We start from the raw sequence: 22918 nt of genomic DNA on the forward strand, positions 1-22918 counted from the left end.
AATTATTTCCTTATGACATAAGAGCAATAAGAAAGCAAGAGCATGACTTTCTGTTGTTTCTTAACTCAAAAAACCAAAAAAAAATTAAATTAAATAAAAATAAAAGAAAATAAATAGAATAAAAATGAAAATAAAGCCTTAGCTTTATAAAATAGTTGGCATGAAGTCTAGTGCAAAAAAAAAAAAACCCAATATTTTTTTAGTTGGGGCTGATATCTAACATAATGTGAGTGGGGAAAGGAACAAGGACACAGAAGACCTGAATATCCATCTTCACTTTCATCTCTAAGACCTTCTAGGAATACTTGCATACTAAACCTAAGGCCATTGATCTCAAATACCAGACAAAAGATTTGGAGCTTCATAACTGTAAAGTTTATTAATCTAATGGAATTCCCAGTAACTAGTGAAAAATGAATACAAACTATAAAACCAGCCTGCAAATAGGAAAGTTTTGGGATAAGTTTGCAGTAAAATCCTCCTTTGAATTTTCACCTACTGGTCATTCTGGAATTATTGTGTCTGATCACTGCTGCTTTCCAATTAACTATAGCAGAGACAAACAAATAGACAAGTGTGCCTGCTCTTATAAATGGTTGGTGTGCAATGATGTCATATGAATGGTTGGTGTGAGATGATTCCATTATTTACATGGAATTTAAATCCTTGACAGTCTGAGTGTCATATCTCAGCACTCTTGATGATGAAGCAAGAGGACTACTGAACATTCAATGCAGTGGGGCTACTAGAAAGTACCAGGTCAGCCAGGGCTATGCAGCAAAGCCATGACTCAAAACAACAATAAAAAGTTTACAACAGCTTATAATGTATACCCCCTATTTAGAAGTAAGATTCTTTTTGGAGTTAAATCCATCTTGCCCAATCAGGAATAATTATCAGAGATTTTTGAGATTAAGCACTAAAAATTCTTGTGATAAGAATTAAAATTATTAGCTGTGCCTTAGGAACTTATTAGTAGCAGTGATGACAGCGTGCTTTAATAGTGTCTGGAAGCAAAGAAGCAGTATTAACTGGGGCTCTGAGCAAGCCCATCTCATGACCAAACATTTAAAAGCAAATTCTGTCATAAAGTGTTTTCTTTGTAAATTACTGGTTGGCTACAAGCTTGAAATCAATGCCCATGTTGACATAAAGGAATCTTTAGTACACAGTTTCTGTGGCTGGCTCTTCATTTCCAGGAATAATAGGGCAGAGAGAAAGTGACTCATTGGACCCATGCTTCTTGCATCAATTATAGTTAATGGATTTCTTAGAGAATTTTCTGTGCAGGAAATGCTAAGTAGGGAAGTTTTAAAAAATTGATTTTCTTCCTCTATTCTGTGAAAAAATAAACTAGTACCACTTGTTAATATTTTATATATTAAAACAATATAATGACATGACATAAATTTTCTCTTAGTTATGCAGGTTAAACCCTAAGCCTATTGTTCAGTCAGTTTCCCATTGTGACAGGATGCCTGAGGTAGACAACTTATAAAGAGGAGTTACATTGGTTTTCAATTTTAGAGGTTTCAGTCTCACTGTCATGTGGTTGTATTACTTTGAGACTACAGTATCTTAGGACATCATGGCAGGCAGTGATGGAGGATTAGCCTCAGAGGGGCCAGGAAGCGAAAGGAGAGATGGAAGGGCTAAGATCTCAGTTTCCCAGCCATGGGGCTACCTTCAATGGAATCACATCCTCTAACTGGGTTCTATCTCTTAATGATTTCATCATCTCCCAGTAGCATCACAGACCAGAGAGCAAGTTTTAACACATGAGCCTTTGGGTAAATGATTCAGATCCAAATTGGATCTTCTGCCCTTTTTCCTTCAAAGCTCCCTCTCCATCTCACATTGAAATGTGTGTTGTTGAAGCATCTCCCATCGGTCCAAAAGTTTTAACAGTTCCAACATATCACTCAAATGTCCAAGTCCAAATTCTCTTCTGGCACTCAAGGTGACCCAGCTGGAAGCCCCTATAAAAACATCTTACATAATTTCAACAAACAGTGGCATGGAACGTTTTTTCCATTCCAAAAGGGGTAGAGTGAAAATGTAGAAGGAAAGCAGGCCCAAAACTTGGCACAACAAAATTTTAAACCTTCTAGCTCAATGTCTATCATCCAGGGCAGATGGTGACATAACCTGAGTACCCTCTGGGACTGGCCCTGGTTAGAACCTGCAGGTTTTTTTAGGTATTCCCTTTGATTGTCATTTCTCACTGTGTGAAACCGCCACTGCAGCATCTGTCTCAGATTCAGAGCTTCCACATCACTTTGCCCTTGATTGTTTGTAGGAACGTCCACCCCTAGCACACTCCCTAGCCTCCCAAACCTCCTTTTATAACTTCCATGGCTCTTCCGGCCGGACCAGCACCCGGGGTACCTAGAGCGCAGGGTCGGCTGACACCCGCCAGCTACCCACGACCCCCGCCACAGGATTTTGAGACTGCTGGTGAGTGGAACACAGCTTCTGCTCCAGTCCAATCACGCGGGACCTGAGACTGCTTTGGTTGTGGAGGCAGAAATCCGGCCTCAGTAGGGCCACAAGCCTCTCCGGTCAGAAAAGCGCCGGGGTAGCTAGGGCGCAGGGTCGGCTGACACTCGCCAGCTACCCACAACACCCGCCACAGGATCTTAAGACTTCTGGTGAGTGGAACACAGCTTCTGCTCCAATCCAATTGCGCGCGGGACCTGAGACTGCATTAGTTAGGGAAGCAGAAAACCGGCCTGAGTAGGACCACAGGCCTCTTCCGGCCAGACCAGCACCGGAATAGCTAGAGCGCAGGGTCGGCTGACACCCACCAGCTACCCACGACCCCCGCCACAGGATTTTGAGACTGCTGGTGAGTGGAACACAGCTTCTGCTCCAATCTTTAAACGGTGACAACAACAACAACTAACCCCAGAGATTACCAGATGGCGAAAGGTAAACGTAATAATCTTACTAACAGAAACCAAGACCATCATCAGAACCCAGCACTCCCACTTCGCCCAGTCCAGGGCACCCCAACACACCGGAAAAGCTAGACACGGAACTAAAAGCATATCTCATGATGATGGTAGAGGACTTCAAGAAGGACTTTAATAACACACTTAAAGAAATGCAGGAGAACACTGCTAAACAGGCAGAAGACAATAAAGAGGAAGCACAAAAATCCCTTAAAGAATTGCAGGAGAACACTGCTAAAGAGTTACAAATCCTTAAAGAAAAACACGATAACATAATCAAACAGGTAGAAGTCCTTACAGAAAAACAGGAAAACACATCCAAACAGATGATGGAAATGAACAAAACCATACTAGACCTAAAAAGGGAAGTAGACACAATAAAGAAAACCCAAAATGAGGCAACACTGGAGATAGAAACCCTAGGAAAGAAATCTGGAACCATAGATACCAGCATCAGCAACAGAATACAAGAGATGGAAGAGAGAATCTCAGGTGCAGAAGATTCCATAGGGAACATCGGCACAACAATCAAGGAAAATGTAAAATGCAAAAAGATCCTAACTCAAAACATCCAAGAAATACAGGACACAATGAGAAGACCAAACCTACAGATAATAGGAGTGGATGAGAATGAAGATTTTCAACTCAAAGGACCAGCAAACATCTTCAACAAAATTATAGAAGAAAACTTCCCAAATCTAAAGAAAGAGATGCCCATGAACATACAAGAAGCCTACAGAACTCCAAATAGACTGGACCAGAAAAGAAATACCTCCCGACACATAATAATCAGAACAACAAATGCTCTAAATAAAGATAGAATACTAAAAGCAGTAAGAGAAAAAGGCCAAGTAACATATAAAGGCAAGCCTATCAGAATTACACCAGATTTTTCACCAGAGACTATGAAAGCCAGAAGATCCTGGAGAGAAGTTATACAGACACTAAAAGAACACAAACTCCAGCCCAGGCTACTATACCCAGCCAAACTCTCAATTAACATAGATGGAGAAACCAAAGTATTCCACGACGAAACCAAATTCACACATTATCTCTCCACGAATCCAGCCCTTCAAAGGATAATAACAGAAAAAAAAACAATACAAGGACAGGAACCACGCCCTAGAAACAACAAGAAGTTAATCCCTCAACAAACCTAAAAGAAGACAGCCACAAGAACAGAATGCCAACTTTAACAACAAAAATAACAGGAAACAACAATTACTTTTCCTTAATATCTCTTAATATCAATGGACTCAACTCCCCGATAAAAAGACATAGACTAACAAACTGGCTACACAAACAAGACCCAACATTTTGCTGCTTACAGGAAACTCATCTCAGAGAAAAAGATAGACACTACCTCAGAATGAAAGGCTGGAAAACAATTTTCCAAGCAAATGGTATGAAGAAACAAGCTGGAGTAGCCATTCTAATATCTGATAAGATTGACTTCCAACCCAAAGTCATTAAAAAAGACAGAGAGGGACACTTCATACTCATCAAAGGTAAAATCCTCCAAGAGGAACTATCAATCCTGAATATCTATGCTCCAAATACAAAGGCAGCCACATTCATTAAAGAAACTTTAGTAAATCTCAAAGCACACATTGCACCTCATACAATAATAGTGGGAGACTTCAACACACCACTTCCACCAATGGACAGATCATGGAAACAGAAACTAAACAGGGACACAGTGAAACTAACAGAAATTATGAATCAAATGGATCTGGCAGATATCTACAGAACATTCTATCCTAAAACAAAAGGATATATCTTCTTTTCAGCACCTCATGGTACCTTCTCCAAAATTGACCACATAATTGGTCACAAAACAGGCCTCAACAGATACAAAAATATTGAAATTGTCCCATGCATCCTATCAGATCACCATGGACTAAGGCTGATCTTCAATAACAAAATAAATATTAGAAAGCCAACCTTCACGTGGAAACTGAACAACACTCTTCTCAATGATACCTTGGTCAAGGAAGGAATAAAGAAAGAAATTAAGGACTTTTTAGAGTTCAATGAAAATGAAGCCACAACATACCCAAACTTATGGGACGCAATGAAAGCATTTCTAAGAGGAAAACTCATAGCTCTGAGTGCCTCCAAAAGGAAACTAGAGAGAGCACACATTAGCAGCTTGACAACATACCTAAAAGCACTAGAACAAAAGGAAGCAAATTCACCCAAGAGGAGTAGACGGCAGGAAATAATCAAACTCAGGGGCAAAATCAACCAAGTGGAAACAAGAAAAACTATTCAAAGAATCAACCAGTCAAGGAGCTGGTTCTTTGAGAAAATCAACAAGATAGATAAACCCTTAGCCAGACTCACTAGAGGGCACAGGGAAAGCATCCTAATTAACAAAATCAGAAATGAAAAAGGAGACATAACAACAGATCCTGAAGACATCCAAAACACCATCAGATCCTTCTACCAAAGGCTATACTCAACAAAACTGGAGAACCTGGATGAAATGGAGAAGTTCCTAGACAGATACCAGGTACCAAAGTTGAATCAAGATCAGGTTAATGATCTAAACAGCCCTATATCCCCCAAAGAAATAGAAGCAGTCATTAATAGTCTCCCAACTAAAAGAAGCCCAGGACCAGATGGGTTTAGTGCAGAGTTCTATCAGACCTTCAAAGAAGATCTAATCCCAGTTCTTCACAAACTATTCCACAAAATAGAAACAGAAGGTACTCTACCCAACTCATTCTATGAAGCCACAATTACTCTGATACCTAAACCACAAAAAGACCCAACAAAGATAGAAAACTTCAGACCAATATCCCTTATGAATATTGATGCAAAAATCCTCAATAAAGTTCTTGCTAACCGAATCCAAGAACACATCAAAACAATCATCCATCCTGACCAAGTAGGTTTCATCCCAGGGATGCAGGGATGGTTCAATATAGGGAAATCCATCAACGTAATCCAGTATATAAACAAACTCAAAGACGAAAACCACATGGTCATCTCGTTAGATGCGGAGGAAGCATTTGACAAGATCCGAGACCCATTCATGATAAAAGTCTTGGAAAGATCAGGAATTCAAGGCCCATACCTAAACATGATAAAAGCAATCTACAGCAAACCAGTAGCCAACATCAAAGGAAATGGTGAGAAGCTTGAAGCAATCCCTCTAAAATCAGGGACTAGACAAGGCTGTCCACTTTCTCCATACCTATTCAACATTGTACTTGAAGTCCTAGCCAGAGCAATTCGACAACAAAAGGAGATCAAAGGGATACAAATTGGAAAAGATGAAGTCAAAATATCACTTTTTGCAGATGATATGATAGTATATATAAGTGACCCTAAAAATTCCACCAGAGAACTCCTAAGCCTGATAAACAGCTTCGGTGAAGTAGCTGGATATAAAATTAACTCAAACAAATCAATGGCCTTTCTCTACACAAAGAATAAACAGGCTGAGAAAGAAATTAGGGAAACAACACCCTTCTCAATAGTCACAAATAATATAAAATATCTTGGCGTGACTCTAACTAAGGAAGTGAAAGATCTGTATAATAAAAACTTCAAGTCTCTGAAGAAAGAAATTATAGAAGATCTCAGAAGATGGAAAGATCTCCCATGCTCATGGATTGGCAGGATCAACATTGTAAAAATGGCTATCTTGCCAAAAGCAATCTACAGATTCAATGCAATCCCCATCAAAATTCCAACTCAATTCTTCAACGAATTAGAAAGTGCAATCTGCAAATTCATCTGGAGTAACAAAAAACCTAGGATAGCAAAAACTCTTCTCAAGGATAAAAGAACCTCTGGTGGAATCACCATGCCGGACCTAAAGCTTTACTACAGAGCAATTGTGATAAAAACTGCATGGTACTGGTATAGTGACAGACAAATAGACCAATGGAATAGAATTGAAGACCCAGAAATGAACCCACACACCTACGGTCACTTAATCTTCGACAAGGGAGCTAAAAACATCCAGTGGAAGAAAGACAGCATTTTCAACAAATGGTGCTGGCACAACTGGTTGTTAACATGTAGAAGAATGCGAATCGATCCATTCCAGATCCAAATGATCACAGCTACAAAACAATGAACAATGTTGTTAAAGCTCTCATGGTTTTCACCTCGTGAATGCCAAAGAGAAGATGTGGTGGAGGAAGGATTAGAGACTTTCTAGTGCTTCCTAAAAAGATCCTCAGAATGCTCACAAACAGACGAGAAGCCGAATATAACCTCTAAGCATCTGCCTGCCCGTGCAAGAATTTAAATCTACTGCTGCTCTCTGAGACAGTTGGTAATGTTTATAAGTCTATTAAATCTGTTCTTGGGCACCAATAAATGTCACCAACTTTCAACAGAAATATAAGCGGTCAAATGGCATTCATGACTTGAGGCCCGAATTTCTATCCAGCAAAAACCCCAAGCTCCTCTTTTTCTATCAGTTCCTCATAATACAAACCACAAATGAGATTTCAACAAGTGACAGAGACTCATAGGTCTGAAATACAAAGTCGACTGTGACACACAGCCTTTGACCTCAGGAAGCCTGATGTCTAGTTTCAGAAGCAAAGAATAGATGGTTATCCATTTCACAGCACTATGTCCTTGAAACGTGTCAGGATCACAGTCCACAGGAGAAGCCCTGACAGGGAAGAGACAATGGGCTCATTAGGTAAAGAGATGAACGAAGGCTGGCTCTATGGGCAAACACTGTGAAAGGCAGTGCATCCAGGAGGCTACAGTCTTTAGTGCTGTGACTAAAGAACAAACAAAGAATCCTTTCTCCCCCCACATCTATTTTCTAGAGTTAGCCATTCTGCTACATGCCTGCTTTGCATTCTTTATGATTCCCTGTGATTTTAAGAGCAAGAAAACCTTCGGTAAAATGATCAACAGTCTAACTCCCTAGAGAGCTGGTCACTGCTTTCCTCTGTGGCCTCAGCTTCTTCTTCTGGCTCCCACTTGCTTCTTCACCATATCCTTTTAATTCACTGAACTTTGGTCAGAAACATTTGAAGTTTACCCAGCATGCCTTTCTTCTCTTGGAACTCTCACCACACTGCAGTGTTTCCCTGGGTTTTGTCTAACTTGCTTGCTAGTCTTTGGTTTTGATGTTGCTTCTTCAGTTAACACCTTTGCTGACTTCTTTTCCTGTTACATGATTTTATTATTTCATTTTTTATTACTCATAGTCTCGGTCAAACTGTGTGCTTATTTTACATATGCACGGTTTTATGCCTCCCAGATGCACCTACCAAATGCTGTTATTAACTGATGCCCTGGCAAGGAAAATATATAGGGATGAATAGATATGAGCATTGTGCTTCTTCCTAGAAATGCTGGAGGTTTTTTCAGTCAAAGGTAGAAAGCTTCTAGAAGCTTCTAGAGAGATGCCTGGTGAACAACACTGCACAAGTGCTCAACACTTACCTATGTGAGGGGATGCAAGTGGCTTTGTGACCAGGCACTGTCATCTCATCCCTAACTGTCGTGTAATTCTCACTGTCTGCAGTTCTAATTTTAAAGGTAAAAACGTTGACATCCAGAAAGGGCAAGTGACTCATCCAAGCTCACTGAGCTAGGAGAAGCTGGCAGGTTCACACCAGGCACCCGCTGTGCAGACAAACCCAGCTGCTACCTCCTGGGAAATGAGGAGAAAAGAAAGCAGGGTCAGGGGTGGCATGGACAATAACTGGGAAAATAAATGGGATTCCAGAGCAAGAAACAAAGCAGATGTTTTCAAGTGAGAGGGAGGGAAAGAAAGGGGAAGGGGAGAGCGCCCTTTAGTTGGAGGAGCACTTGGATCTTGTGAGCAGCTTCTCTTTCACAGAGTCTCATAGACACCCAAATTACACTGAACATTTGGGTTATGTATAGAGAAGTACAGATTAAAACTACAGTACTGAAGTGGAACAATGACTGCTTCTTCCTTCTCTTACGTTAATGAAAATACACATATTCATTTTTCTTCTGAACTGAGTCTTTGTTTCAGTATCTAAAGATAATTTTAAGTTATGCAGAAAACATTATGTCGCATATACACCACCTCTAGATTGCTTAGTATCGTCCACCATACCATGTTGTTCACATGTTAATGAAACGTGGATAAAAAGCATAGAACCTGGCCAAAGTTTATTCATATTCAAAGCTTCTATCAAAGCTCATCAACCAATTTTTTTCTGGGACTGTGAAGACAGCTGAGTTGGTAAAGTGAGGTTCGGAATGTAAGCTTGAGACCTGCATAAAAAGTTGTGTGTGGTAATTTAGAGACAGGGATAGGCAGATCACTGGCCAGCAGCCTAGCCTACCTGGAAAGTTCCAGGCCAGTGACAGACTCTGTCTCAAAAACAAAAGGGTGGACATCTCCTGAGAAATGATACCCAAGTTCCTCTGTCACCCACTTGCTTGTACAAACACACACACACAGAGACACACAAACTCACACACACATATGCACAAGTACCTATTCACACCTAAACCTACACATACACATGCACATCCATATTCACATCCCCCCACATACACGTAAATATGTAAAAATTTCCATTCTTAGAAATAAGACTTAAGAGAAATTATAACATTCATAATTACTTTAAGGAAACTCATAAAATTTTTGTCTTGGTACTGGTGAGATGGCTCAGTGGGTAAGAACACTGATTGTTCTTCCAAAGTTCCTGAGTTCAAATCCCAGCAACCACATGGTGGCTCAAAACCATCCATAATGAGATCTAAAACCCTCTTCTGGTGTGTCCAAAGACAGCTACAGTGTACTTACATATAATAAATAAACCTTTGGGCCAGAGCAAGCAGGCCAGAGCGAGCAGAGGTCCTGAGTTCAATCCCCAGCAACCACATGATGGCTCGCAACCATCTGTAAAGCTACAGTGTACTCATATACATAAAATAAATAGATATATACTTAAATTTTTTTGTCTTCCTCTCTCAGAAATAAATACATACACTGTGCATGAGAAAAATGACCAAACTGTGAAAAAAAAATTCCCAAACATCTCACATGACTCAATAACATGATACTTTCTACTTTAATACAATTAATTAGACATTAACTCTGACAGTAGTGATTGCCTACTGTAAAGAAGACATCTGATTTGGGGCCAAACAATCTGTCCCAGCCCTGGTGAAAAATTGAGGGATGTGGATTTATGTGTTCATGAGAACCAAGGAAGCAAACTTAGAAGATGGCAGAAACTCAGGTGATAATAACAGAATGATATACAATACTGTTGAGCAGAGCATCAAAAAGCACAAGAAACACATTTGGTACATGTAGTTTTATACTAAAAATTACCATTTCACAGAAATCAGCATGGAGGGCATCTCTAGAACATGCAAGAGACCTGGGATAGGGGACGCTCCTGAGTGTCTGTGGGGGTGACTCTAGCTGAGATTCCTAGCACTGATAGATATGGATACTGAAGAGGCCACTTCCTATAGACAGGCAGGACTCCCAGAGGAGGGATAAGGACAGCAACCCACCCACAAAACCTTCATCCCAAAATGTGTTCTGCCTATAAGATATATAGGACCAAAGACAGAGCAGAGATGGAGAGAATGCCTAATCAATGAGTTCCTTGTATTGAGACCCATCCCATGGGTAAGAACCAATCCCTGACACTATTAATGATACTCTATTATGCCTGGAGACAAGAGTCTAGCATAACTGTCCTCTGAGAGGCTGCACCTAGCAGCCAATGGAAAGAGCTGCAGCAACCCACAGCCAAACACTAGATGGAGCTCAGAAGGGAGGCAAGGGTCCTATGGAAGAGAGTAGGGGGAAGGAATGAGGGATCTGAACAGGACAGGGACTCCACAGGAAAACCAGCAGACTCTTGGGGGCTTCCAAAGAGCAAGCATGAGGGGCTGAATAAATAAATAAAAATTTTAAAAACCTACCATTTCTATTTTTACTTTTTAAGATGCAAATTGGGCTTTGCTTTAAGAATGGACTTAAAATTAGTTTGGCAAGCACATGAAGCTCAAGAAGAACGAAGACCAAAGTGTGGACACTTTGCCCCTTCTTAGAATTGGGAACAAAACACCCATGGAAGGAGTTACAGAGACAAAGTTTGGAGCTGAGACAAAAGGATGGACCATCTAGAGACTGCCATACCCGGGGATCCATCCCATAATCAGCCTCCAAACGCTGACACTATTGCATACACTAGCAAGATTTTGCTGAAAGGACCCTGATATAGCTGTCTCTTGTGAGGCTAAGCCGGGGCCTAGCAAACACAGGAGTGGATGCTCACAGTCAGCTATTGATGGATCACAGGGCCCCCAATGGAGGAGCTAGAGAAAGTACCCAAGGAGCTAAAGGGGTCTTATAGCAACCTTATAGGTGGAACAACAATATGAACTAACCAGTACCCCCCCCCCCCCATGAGCTCGTGTCTCTAGCTGCATATGTATCAGAAGATGGCCTAGTTGGCCATCAGTGGAAAGAGAGGCCCCTTGGTATTGCAAACTTTATATGCCTCAGTACAGGGGAACACCAGGGCCAAGAAGTGGGAGTGGGAGGGGAGGGGTGTGGGGGGGAGGGTATGGGGGACTTTTGGGATAGCATTGGAAATGTAAATGAAGAAAATACCTAATAAATAAATTTTAAAAAATTAGTTTGGCAAGCACCTAATATATTTGATATTCAGGGAATGAAGTCAACTGGACAGCAGGTGTAAGAGGACAAGTGGATCAGCAATCAGAGCATCTCAATTTTATCTGCACACGTTCTAGAATTATGTTTACTATTTAGTGAGGAGGGGTTCTGCCACTTAAATGGCAAAGCTGAAAACCAGAACAGAGTAGTCCACAAAATGATCGTCACAGTGATGTTCAAGCTTCATTTTCTTAGGTAGGACATGGAACTTCTGCCGTGGGTGATTCCTGCATCACACAGAAGGAGCCAGAGTTCTTTAGCTGTTGACTTGCCTTTCATCTGGTTATTGACACAATAGAACTAAACTTCCATCAGCCTGGGCGTTGGGCTACAGACTTCTATGTGTACAACTGTCAGCTCTAAGTTAAAAGGTTGCTTTATCTTGAATTTAAAAGGTTATTTACATCTGGAAGCATCCTAACCTTAAAAAAAAATGCTTCAAGACAAAATCATCCTTTTGAGTTTAAACACTGTTTATTCAAGCATTCAATTATTCATTCAACTGTCTCAAAAAATCACTTACTGAGCACTACAGAGAGCCATGTACTATGTAGACACTGAGAATGTACTGTTGGAAAGAAAGGATTTCTTTCCTCAAGGACTATAGAGTCCAATACAGTAGGAGATAGCAATGAATAGCTGAGTTATATAGCAGAGGCATGCACAAGATGCTATCATACCACAGCACCCATGAGGACCAGGAATGGTTTCACAGACAAGGCTAATCTACACTGTGCACATGGAGGCAAACAGAACTTTTCCAGGATGGAGAGAAATGAGTTTACTCATAGACAAAACAATATCTCTCTACTCTCCAGTTACCAGCAAAGATCAATAGTTCTTAATGAGGCATTTGCTCTTTCTAAACTCTTGCTTCTATTAATGGAAAGTAATTATTTGTTTTCCATACTGCTGCTGTAATAATGTCATCAATACAAGGGAATGTTCAAATGCTGTATGCTTTTAGGAATACGGGAGCAGTGGTATTTCTGGAGTGGGCCATAAACATTTACAGATTCTCTGGTATGAATGCTATTGAATACGAGCTAGTGCTACATGCAGAAGAGGTGTCAGAACCTGGTTCAGAAGATGCTGGCTTGAGATCCCAGTTATGTCACGTACTAGCCATGATGCATTCAGTAATTTACTTGGCTCTGTGACACAGTATCCTTATTCAAAAAGATAAAGATGTTACCATCTATCTCTCAGGCTTATTGTGAAGATAAAACAACATGGTGAGTGCTGCCTGCCAGGATTTTGCAAGTAGTAGGTCCTCATTAAACAGTCAGCCAGACAATAACCCCATTGACCACTTCAGTTAAGTCTCCTCTATAAAAACAAAACAAAGCAAACAGCAACAGCAAAAACCGAAAAACCCTCTTTCAGATCCACTTCCCTCCTAAAAACAGCATTAAAATAACATAATGTGATGTAGCTTCTTTGGGGCTATTTATCCCTAAATTTTCTTATTATAAGAGAATGCAACAAAAGCCTCACAATACATAAAAGCAGGCTCCAGAGATCTGGACAGAGAGTCAATGTGAATTTGACAAGGTAAATATTATAATTATCTCAAAAGCATAAACCATAAAATGAATAAATAACACAATGTCTGAAGTAACATTAATCTCAAGTCCGTCAGACGATAGCCTATTCATAGATGACTATAAGAATGTTTTTTAAAATACAAATTGCTATCCAACCGTGAAGGTATTGCTGAATATTCTCCCTCCACAATTAATGAATAAGAAGCAATACCTATTTATCTCTTTTATTATAAAGCTGAATAATATTATTTAGGTCACAGTAAGTCTTTGGCTTTCTGCTTTTCAGATTGTCAATAAAAATAGATCATTAGGACCAGTGAGATGGCTCAATGGGTAAAGATACTTACTGCTAAACCTGACAATCAAAGTTTGATAACTTGAACCCGCATGTTGAAGAGAATTGACTCCTGCAAGTTGTTTCCTGACCCACACATATGCACTATGGCCCACACATGAGAACACACACACACACATACTAAATAATAATTGTAATTTTTAAAAAATATGAGTCAGTTGTGATAGTCATTCCAGAAAAAATAAAACAGTTTACTGTTGTTCTACTAACTGTGTTGCAGAAATTATTTTAAAATAGGAATGCAGAATGCTTTTTTAAAAAAATTCACAACAGGTGATCAGATATCAGTTACAGAATGTAAAGGTCAAACAAGAATTTCCGGTTTACTATTTGGGAACTTTTGTTCTTAGGTAGTATCATGTATTTTCTATTTTTTTCTAGGTAATTATGACCACCATAACCATTCTTATGTATGCTAAATTTAACATTATGTTAAGTCCATGGATAAAGAGAAGCTATATTCATGCTCCAGCAGCTACATCTTATAGAACGGCTTCATCGGCCTCTCATCAAGGCTGCTAATATTTAACTGGAGACTAGATAAAATTCTCAATCTTAAACCATATGTGATAGTAATCAACAAGGAACATAACTAGAATTTATTTGTTATTTGGCAGACACTACTAACAGAGGACAAACAGTGTACTATGGGAGAGCTAAGACACACTGAGGAGGCAAATATCAGCCCTATGTAGTATGAAGAACACAAAGCATAGCAGGGCTGACTGAAGGAGGTCATAAAAGGTTAAGCGGTCCTCAACCTTCACAATGCTGGGACCCTTGAGTACAGTTCCTCGTGCTGTTTCCAAACACAAAATTACTTTTGTTGCTACTTTAAAACACATAATTTTACTACTGTTATGATAAATATATGATATGCAGGATATCTGATAGGCAACTTCTGTGAAAGGTCCATTCGACTCTCAAAGGCATTGTGACCCACAGGCTAAGAACACTGTTCTAAGGCATAAATGGATATCATTAGTGGAAAAAGGGTTAGAATGATAATCCAGTCAGAAGAAACACCACAGAAACATTCAACAGTATGATTTGTGACTAGGTGAGTGAAATGTAGCCTGTATATGTCTGAAGAGAAGGATCTATAAGTTGGGGAGCAAGGGAGGACACATTTACCAAGATGTATAAGAAATACAGCACACTGGTATCTTAACACAGTGCTAAGCCATAAAGACTTTAGTGCACTGATAAGGGAAGTGGGAGATGCTTTTGAGTAACTGTACACAAAGAATTAAAATGTCTGACTCCACACTGTTTTTTGAGGTAAGATCTCACCTGTGTAGGAGGCTGACGACAGCTAATGTTTCCTCTGTCCCCAAATATGATGGGACACTTGAATGGTGCACAGCGAGGGGGATTAAAAAGATCATCAGAAAGCTGGGATGAGAATAAGAAGAAGGATAATAGTGATGGGCAAAAGTAGAAGAAATTTGAGGGACTCCAAGTCTTGCAACATGGAAAAGTCAAACAAAGACCTCAGAAGAGAGCAGTGCACAGAGGAAGTAGGTCACCACTGCCTTTGAAAAGCTGACAGAAAATAATAGAGATGGATGCTTGATTTGAGAGGATCACGGGATGAAATCCACATCTTTCTAGGCCACACCCTGAAAGCTTAGAGTGGCCCTACCCTACATGGCTTTCAAAGTAAACAACCCTGCAGAACCAATTTAGGTTAGCTGAGAAGGAATGCTGACTGAAATAAGCAGCTCAAATGCTCAGCCCCTTAATAAACAGGTTTTTTTTTTATTTCTAGGACAAGTCGTGGCCCCACTGCCAAACAAACCACCAACAAATACCAGCTTTCAAAAACCTACTTTAATCAATGAGAAATGCTCAAAACAGAAAGGACACAATACCTATACAAAGAAAAATACCTATACAAAGAAACAAAGAGAGAAAAGTAAGGAAACCCAGGAGCAACTGCATGGAAGACAAAGAGTGCTCTACAGAAAATAGTATCATGAGAAAAAAAATGCTAGTCAAATAGGTTAAAGTGTGTGTGTGCGTGCACACGTGCGTGCGTGCGTGTGTGTGTAAGAGACAGACACACATAGACATAGACACACTGGGAGATACAAGAGAGAGATGGATAAGATACACACACACATACACATACAAAAAAAGACACAGAGACAGTGAGCAAAAAAGAGACAGAGAATGCAAAGACACTAGGAGAGTCATAGACACACACACACACACACACAGAGAGAGAGAGAGAGAGAGAGAGAGAGAGAGAGAGAGAACCTCCTTGAATAAGATCACAAAGAGAAGCAAGGATGACAAACACTGCATCTGGGATCCAAGAGTTGCTACAATTTAAACAGTTGTCTCTACCATAACTGAAGTGTTGCAGCGTTGGGAGGGAGGGTCTTAGTAGGTGACTAGGCACTAGGGATGATGGGTTTACTGCTCTTCACAAAGGGCATTGGGAGTGTGTGATGGTTTGTATATCCTTGGGTCAGGGAGTGGCACCATCTGAAGGTGTGGCCTTGTTGGAATAGGTGTGACCTGGTTGGAATGGGTGTGTCACTGTGGGTGTGGGTATAAGATCCTTACCCTAGTTGCCTGGAAGTCAGTCTTCCACTAGCAGCCTTTGGATGAAGATGTAGAACTCTCAGCTCCTCCTGCGCCATGCCTGCCTGGATACTGCCATGCTCCCACCTTGATGATAATGGACTGAACCTCTGAACCTGTAAGCCAGCCCCAATTAAATGTTGTTTTTTTTTATAAGACTTGCCTTGGTCATAGTGTCTGTTCACAGCAGTAAAACCCTAACTAATACAGAAGTTGGTACTGGGAGTGGGGTATTGCTGTGATAGGCCTGACCATGCTTTTATTTGAAAGAATGTGGATTTTGGGATTTTGGATTTGGAAAGCAGTGGAATGCTTTAAATGGGGCTTAATGGGTCATCCTAGTAGGAATATGGAAGATTTTGTTGCTGGGAGTAATTTGAACTGTGTTGACCTGGCTCAAGAGATTTCAAAGGAGAAGAATTTCAGAATGTGGCATAAAGACTGGTTTTGTGGTATTTTGGTGAAGAATGTGGCTACTTTTTGCCCTTGTCTGAAAAGTTTGCCTGAGGCTAAGGTGAAGAGACTTGGATTAATTGCATTGACAAAAGAAGTTTCAAAAAAGCCCAGCAGAGACTTTGTTCTCTGGTTAAGTCTTATGAAGAAAAGTTTGAACAAGCATAGCAAGCTTAGAAAGGAAAAATATAAAATATATGATTTGAGTATTAAAGGAGTACCAGGAAGTGAAATGGAGCAAAATCTTGTGTTCTAGGAGATAAAGATTAAGGGAGTGGGACCTTGGGGCAAGATCCTACCCAGCTAAATTAGATCCAGGCATGGTGGTACACACCTTTAATCCCATGAGACAAGCATGCTGATCTCTACATTCAGGGTAATCTACAGAGCAAGAACCAGGATAGCCAAGCTTAGGCAATGAAGGATTTAGAAAACATAAAGCTAGTGATAATGTAATAATACAAGGGGATCATATTCTAGTTCCTGTAAGCAGCAGAACTCGGCAGCTTCAGCCATTGTGCCTCTGGCTCTAGAGTTAAGAATGGAAGGAACTACTGGGAAAATTGATGCTGGTTAGCTGGAGCTAAGAAATTAGCGGTGATTAAGAAGAGACCAGCATCGTTGAGGTGAAATCTTCTAGAAATTGTTTTCTGGGAGCACAAAGAAGCTGTGTTCCAGAGATAGATAAGGTTGTAGCTCATGCTGTGGCTGGACTTGATAATGTGTAAGAGTCACTCAGGTGGTACTGCTTGTGAAGGAATGAAGGGATCATGGAGAGAAGCTGAGGCTTAGCACTGTGAGAGGCCAGGGAAGCCCACTGGAGAAGGTGAAGCCTCAGCTGTAGTTGATGGCCCAGGATTGAAGGGGTCATGCAAAGGATTTGAGGCTTGGCACCCTGAAGAGAGCCTATGAGAGGCTATTGGTGAAGCCTAGTTGGAGTGGAACACTCCAGTGTATTGGAGATGTCAGTACCATGGGATGATCACCAAGAACAGCAGCCGTAATGGAGTGGATCAACCTGAGCATAGAGTGCTACAGAGGACAGAGATGGAGAAGTGATGCCAGCCCTTAGGAGGAGTCCAAAAGATCAAGCGGAATCCCAGACACTGAAAGAAGAAGCTGTAACATTGAACTTGCCTTGGAGACTCAAAGATGTTAAAGATGCCAGAGCCATGGGACACATGCTGAGGAAAGCTGCTAACAGGGAGTGGAACCAGCCCAGGAGGAAGCAGTTTGTTGCAGTCAAAAAAGATGAAAAAGGAGTGGAGATCTGAAGACCACTTTGACATCAGCCATGGAGATGCAGAGTTTGGAGTTTGCCCAGCTGGTTTCCTGCCTTGCTTTGGGGATTACAGTTAATTAAGTTGAATGAATCTCAGAAGAGACCTTGAACTTTGGACTTTTAACATTGTTGCAACTGCTATAGACTATGAGGACTTTGAAAGTTGGACTAAATGCATTTTGCATTATGCTATGTTTAAGTATGGCCCCCATAGACTCATGTTTTTGAACAAGTCTATGGGGACCAGGGAGTGGAATGTGATGGTTTGTATATCCTTGGATCAGGGAGTGGCACCATCTGAAGGTGTGGCCTTGTTGGAATAGGTGTGACCTGGTTGGAATGGGTGTGTCACTGTGGGTGTGGGTATAAGATCCTTACCCTAGTTGCCTGGAAGTCAGTCTTCCACTAGCAGCCTTTGGATGAAGATGTAGAACTCTCAGCTCCTCCTGCGCCATGCCTGCCTGGATACTGCCATGCTCCCACCTTGATGATAATGGACTGAACCTCTGAACCTGTAAGCCAGCCCCAATTAAATGTTGTTTTTTTTTTATAAGACTTGCCTTGGTCATAGTGTCTGTTCACAGCAGTAAAACCCTAACTAATACAGAGTGCATACTTCCCTTCGATCATCTATTCTCTCAAATGAGGAGAGTGTCTTCCCTCCAGAAAGTATAGAATTCTGTGGGTCAAATGAAGGTGGAAGCTAGCCATGATTGGACAATAAGCCCAGTAGTGCTTTAATCTTGGACTTCCAAACACCTGGAACTGTAAGAAAATAACTTTCTGTTCTTTACCTGTCTTGGGTATCATGTTGTAACAGTCAAAACAACAGCAACAGACAGTAATTACAGTAATTATCTGTCAAAAATAACTCTGAAGCTAGGCAGTAGGGGCAAACGCCTTTTATCCCAACACTTGGGAGGCAGAAGCAGGAAGATTTCTGAGTTTGAGGCCAGCCTGGTCTACAGAGTGAGTTCCAGAACAGCCAGGGCAACACAGAGAAATCCTGTCTCAAAAAACAAAAACAAAACAAACAAACAAACAAACAAACAAAAAACCCACTGTGATGAGGCAGAATAGTGCATCCGTAACCCAGTGTAAAGGGCAGAAACAAGCAATAAAATCAGTGTGGAGACCACAGCCAGTGGGAAGAGGCATCAGGAAACGTTAATAACTCTGCAGACACCACGACAGCTAGAAACCACAGTCCAAAAAGTCACCATGGAAAATGAAGCTAAGCACCGGCTTATAATCGTTATCACTGAAAGAGGAAAATTACTGACCACCAGAACTCTCACCCCAGAGTACATTCTGAACTCTCACACCAGAGTCAGACCCCCTCTCAAATGAAAACTGTTCCAGGGACATTTCTGAGATAAGGGTTTCCTGGAACGAACCCAGTCCTACCCCTCCCAACTAAGGACTGTGCCAGGGACATTTTTGAGATAAGGGTGTGAGTAAAAACCTCAGTTCCAATGAATCAAGTACATGGCCAAAGTGTGGGATGCGGTTGCAAAAGCACTTTGGAAAAACCCTTGGTTGAATCACTTAGTGACGTAAAAACTGTATTTTCCCTGCCCTGCTCCCCCCCTTGCCTCCTATAAAAGCTTGTGAAAAGTTTGGGCTAATCGCCGGATCTCCTCTGCACCTTGCAGGCTGCATGAGGTCCGACCCCAGATATCTGGTATATGTGCTTTTTGTTTGTTTTGTTTGCTTCCTTGTCGTTGCTGTATTAAATCTTACTCTATACATCTTAAGTACCGGTCTCAGTGTCTTCTTGGGTGCGCGGCTGACCCGAGGCTTGAGTAAGTGCCTCCCTTTGGGAGTTTTGGAGTCTTTCATTTGGTGCGTTGGCCGGGAATCAGCGCGACCACCCAGAAGTCCTGGACCCACTCAGAAGTAAGATTTACTATTCTGCTGTTCTGTTTTGGTCTGGTGTCTGTGTTTTGTTTGTCTCTGAGAGGCCAGATAGGCTGTTCTGTATCTGGTGCGATCGCAGTTTCGGTTTTGCAGACGCTCAGTGTGCAATGTGCACAGTGAGACCGCGCTCCGGGTAGGAGCGTAGGGTGTGGACAAAAGACAGACGTGTCCAGGTGTCCACCGTCTGTGCGCCCTGGGAGACGTCCCAGGAGGACAAGGGGAGGACTAAGGACGCTTAGTGGACCCCTCTGTGCGAGATCGTGGGTTCGAGTCCCACCTCGTGCTTCAGGGTGCGAGATCGTGGGTTCGAGTCCCACCTCGTGCTTCTGGTTGCGAGATCGTGGGTTCGAGTCCCACCTCGTGCTTCTGGTTGCGAGATCGTGGGTTCGAGTCCCACCTCGTGCTTCTGGTTGCGAGATCGTGGGTTCGAGTCCCACCTCGTGCTTCTGGTTGCGAGATCGTGGGTTCGAGTCCCACCTCGTGCTTCAGGTTGCGAGATCGTGGGTTCGAGTCCCACCTCGTGCTTCAGGTTGCGAGATCGTGGGTTCGAGTCCCACCTCGTGCTTTGGTTTTTTTCTTTTTATCTCAGTCTCGTGTCTGCTTTTGTCGTGTCTGCTATTATTCTAGAAATGGGACAATCTGCTGGGTGTGTAGGTGTGGAACTGCTGCATTTGTGTATTCTGAGATTGCAGAGCTGGGCTAAGAATTTCCGGCTTTGGCAGCGCGGGTAGGGCTTTGATAGCAGCAGTGGCGCTGAGGTTCTGGCTTCTGCAGGCAGGGCAGAAGCAGAGGCTGTCTGTGCCCTGCGAATGAGTTGTGAAATGCTGATAGTGAGTGCAGCGGCCTGCCGGCCCCCGCCTGCCAGTCCCGGAGTGACTGTGAAGCCTGCCACAGCTGGGGAGGGGCCGACTACAGCGTCCCTCTTTTGGTCCCCCCCCCCAGAGTCTACCCGCACTCCCTTGTGCCGGCCTGGCTGCGTGCTCCCTCCCCAAAGACAGTGCAGAGAGCACCAGGAATCTATCAGGTAGTTAAATAGTTAAATTGCTGCCTCTGCTTGCCAGCGTTTGTTTGCCACTCCCAGGAGTTTACACCGCATTCCGGCGTGCAGCGGAGACTGGGCTGGGCTCTTCACATCAAAGGATCTGTTTTCAGCCTTTGCCTGCCTCCTGGGTGGGAGAAAGGCTCATTCTCCTGTCCCCTGTATCCTGTCTCTTGCTAACTGTTAACAGAAAAAATTGTGTTCATTTTGAAATATCAGTGGTCTGATGTGAGAACTGCACTCCCTTCTCTGCCCCATGTGTTTTCTCTTCTCAGGCACTGCCCTGAGTTGTTGGCAGTGAGTCTGTTCTGGGCTCCGGTGAGGGAGACATACAAGGTAAGGAGCACCTATGGGTCTAACTGCCAGGCTCTGATGAAGGTCTCATGTCTGTGGGACTAGTAAGTGTCCCATCAATCTGACCTAGGTAATAGGTAATGAAAAGTTACAAAAGTTAAGAGAAAGATAGAGGTCTGCAAAGAAGAACTGAGAGCAAAGCTTCAGCAGACTCAAAAGAAATAGGTTAACAGTAAAAAGAGGTAAACTATGAAAAAAGTTAAGTGACAGAATATAGATGTAATAATTAGATAACATCCAAAGGAAAGACAAGAAAGAGATATATATAGATAGAAAGAGAGACATTATATGAGATCTCCATTGCAGTTAAGAAATAGGAGCAAAGAGAGATAAATGACAAAGACTAGAACCTAGCAAAGTGACACTTGCTAATAATACTAGCACTTAGAGATGATCTGCAAGAAATAAGGAGCCAGAAAATTTTCTAAAAAAGATAAGAGAAATGAAATGCTGGTCACAAAAGTCAGGGAGACTAGAAAACTTAGTACCTGGCAACAGAAAAAAGCAAGCTTTTGGCTGAAGATCAAAGTGTTTACTGTTATCTGTTAAAGAAAAAGAGCACTGAGTGAGAGACTGCCCTAACAAAAAAAGAGGAGCCCCCCCTCATGACCAAACCCTTCACCTGTTTGTGGCTAAAAGTAAGAAAAAGCAGAAGGGGTGCTAACACAGAAGCTGAGTCCTTAAAAGAGACCGGTGGCCTACCTGTTAAAAGCAGCTAAAAAGAGACTGTGTTTCATATTCCTTCACTGACCAATGCAAAGCAAGTTTAAAAGGTTCCTGGACACTGCAGGCCTTTGCAAACTGTGGATTCCAGGTTTTGCTGAATTAAAAAGATAAACAGCCCTTCGTATAAGAAATAAAGAACAACCTTGGATGGCCTTAGATGCTATTGAGACTGCCCTAATGTTGTCCCTAACTTTGGGACTCCTAGATGTGACTGAGAACAAAAGTATTGCCAAAGAGGTTCTTACTCAGAGATTGGGACCCTGAAAAAGACCGGTGGCATACTTGTGAAAATTAGACCTGGTGACTGTAAGATGACCTGCTTGTCTGCACATAGTGGTTTCTAGTCAAGGACGCAGATAAACTGACTCTGAGACAAAACTTGGCACATGCCCTAAAAGTGTGGTTCAGCCCCCTGACCGATGGCTGACTAATGCTCTGGAAAACATGAACTCTTGGCGCTAACCCAAGCCCTGCGGTTGGCTGAAGGCAGAGACATTAAAAACAAAGAAAAAATTCTGGCCCTCCTAGAAGCTCCTGAATGAACTGGGTGAGTTGGAACACCGGGTATCAGCCAAGAAAGCTCAGTTATGTCGTACCAAAAGACTGTGATGCTGATCCCAACCCCCACCACCCCGCGCCAAGTAGGTGAGTTTCTGGGGACGGCGGGCTTTTGCAGAAAGAAAAAGTCCCATTCACCTGGACTGAAAAACACCAAAAAGCCTTTGACAGCATAAAGGCAGCCCTGCTTGTTAAAGATGCTGACAAGCTTACTCTGGGTCAGCATGTGACTATACCCACTACCAGAGTTTACTGCTCCTTGGCGGATGACTCCACTCCTGTACATCAATGTGCTGATGTCCTGGCTGAGGAAACTGGAACAAGTAAAGATCAGATCAGCCTTGGCCTGAGAGTTTGAGCTGGTACACGGACGGCAGTAGCCTCACGATTGAAGGTAAGCGGAAGGCAGGGACAGCAGTGCAGTGGTGGACAAAAAGCAAGTGATCTAGGCCAGCAGCCTCCCT

General features: G+C 42.1%; 1 protein-coding gene across 4 annotated transcripts in view; it reads right to left on the reverse strand.

Moving 5' to 3' along the window:
- Positions 1-22918, reverse strand: part of Pde4b (phosphodiesterase 4B) — a 553986-nt gene that overhangs the window by 453485 nt on the left and 77583 nt on the right. Inside the window, exon 1 of one of the 4 annotated variants that reach the window (XM_029475818.2) lies at positions 8385-8401. The exons of the other annotated variants lie outside the window; for them this stretch is intronic. The gene's annotated coding sequence lies outside the window, so the exon portion shown is untranslated. Of the gene's footprint in view, positions 1-8384; positions 8402-22918 lie in introns of those variants that run through there. 4 annotated transcript variants of the gene reach the window in all.

Source organism: Mus caroli, unplaced genomic scaffold (assembly GCF_978045245.1).
Source record: "Mus caroli unplaced genomic scaffold, Mus_caroli_1 scaffold_6, whole genome shotgun sequence".
NCBI lineage: Eukaryota > Metazoa > Chordata > Mammalia > Rodentia > Muridae > Mus > Mus caroli.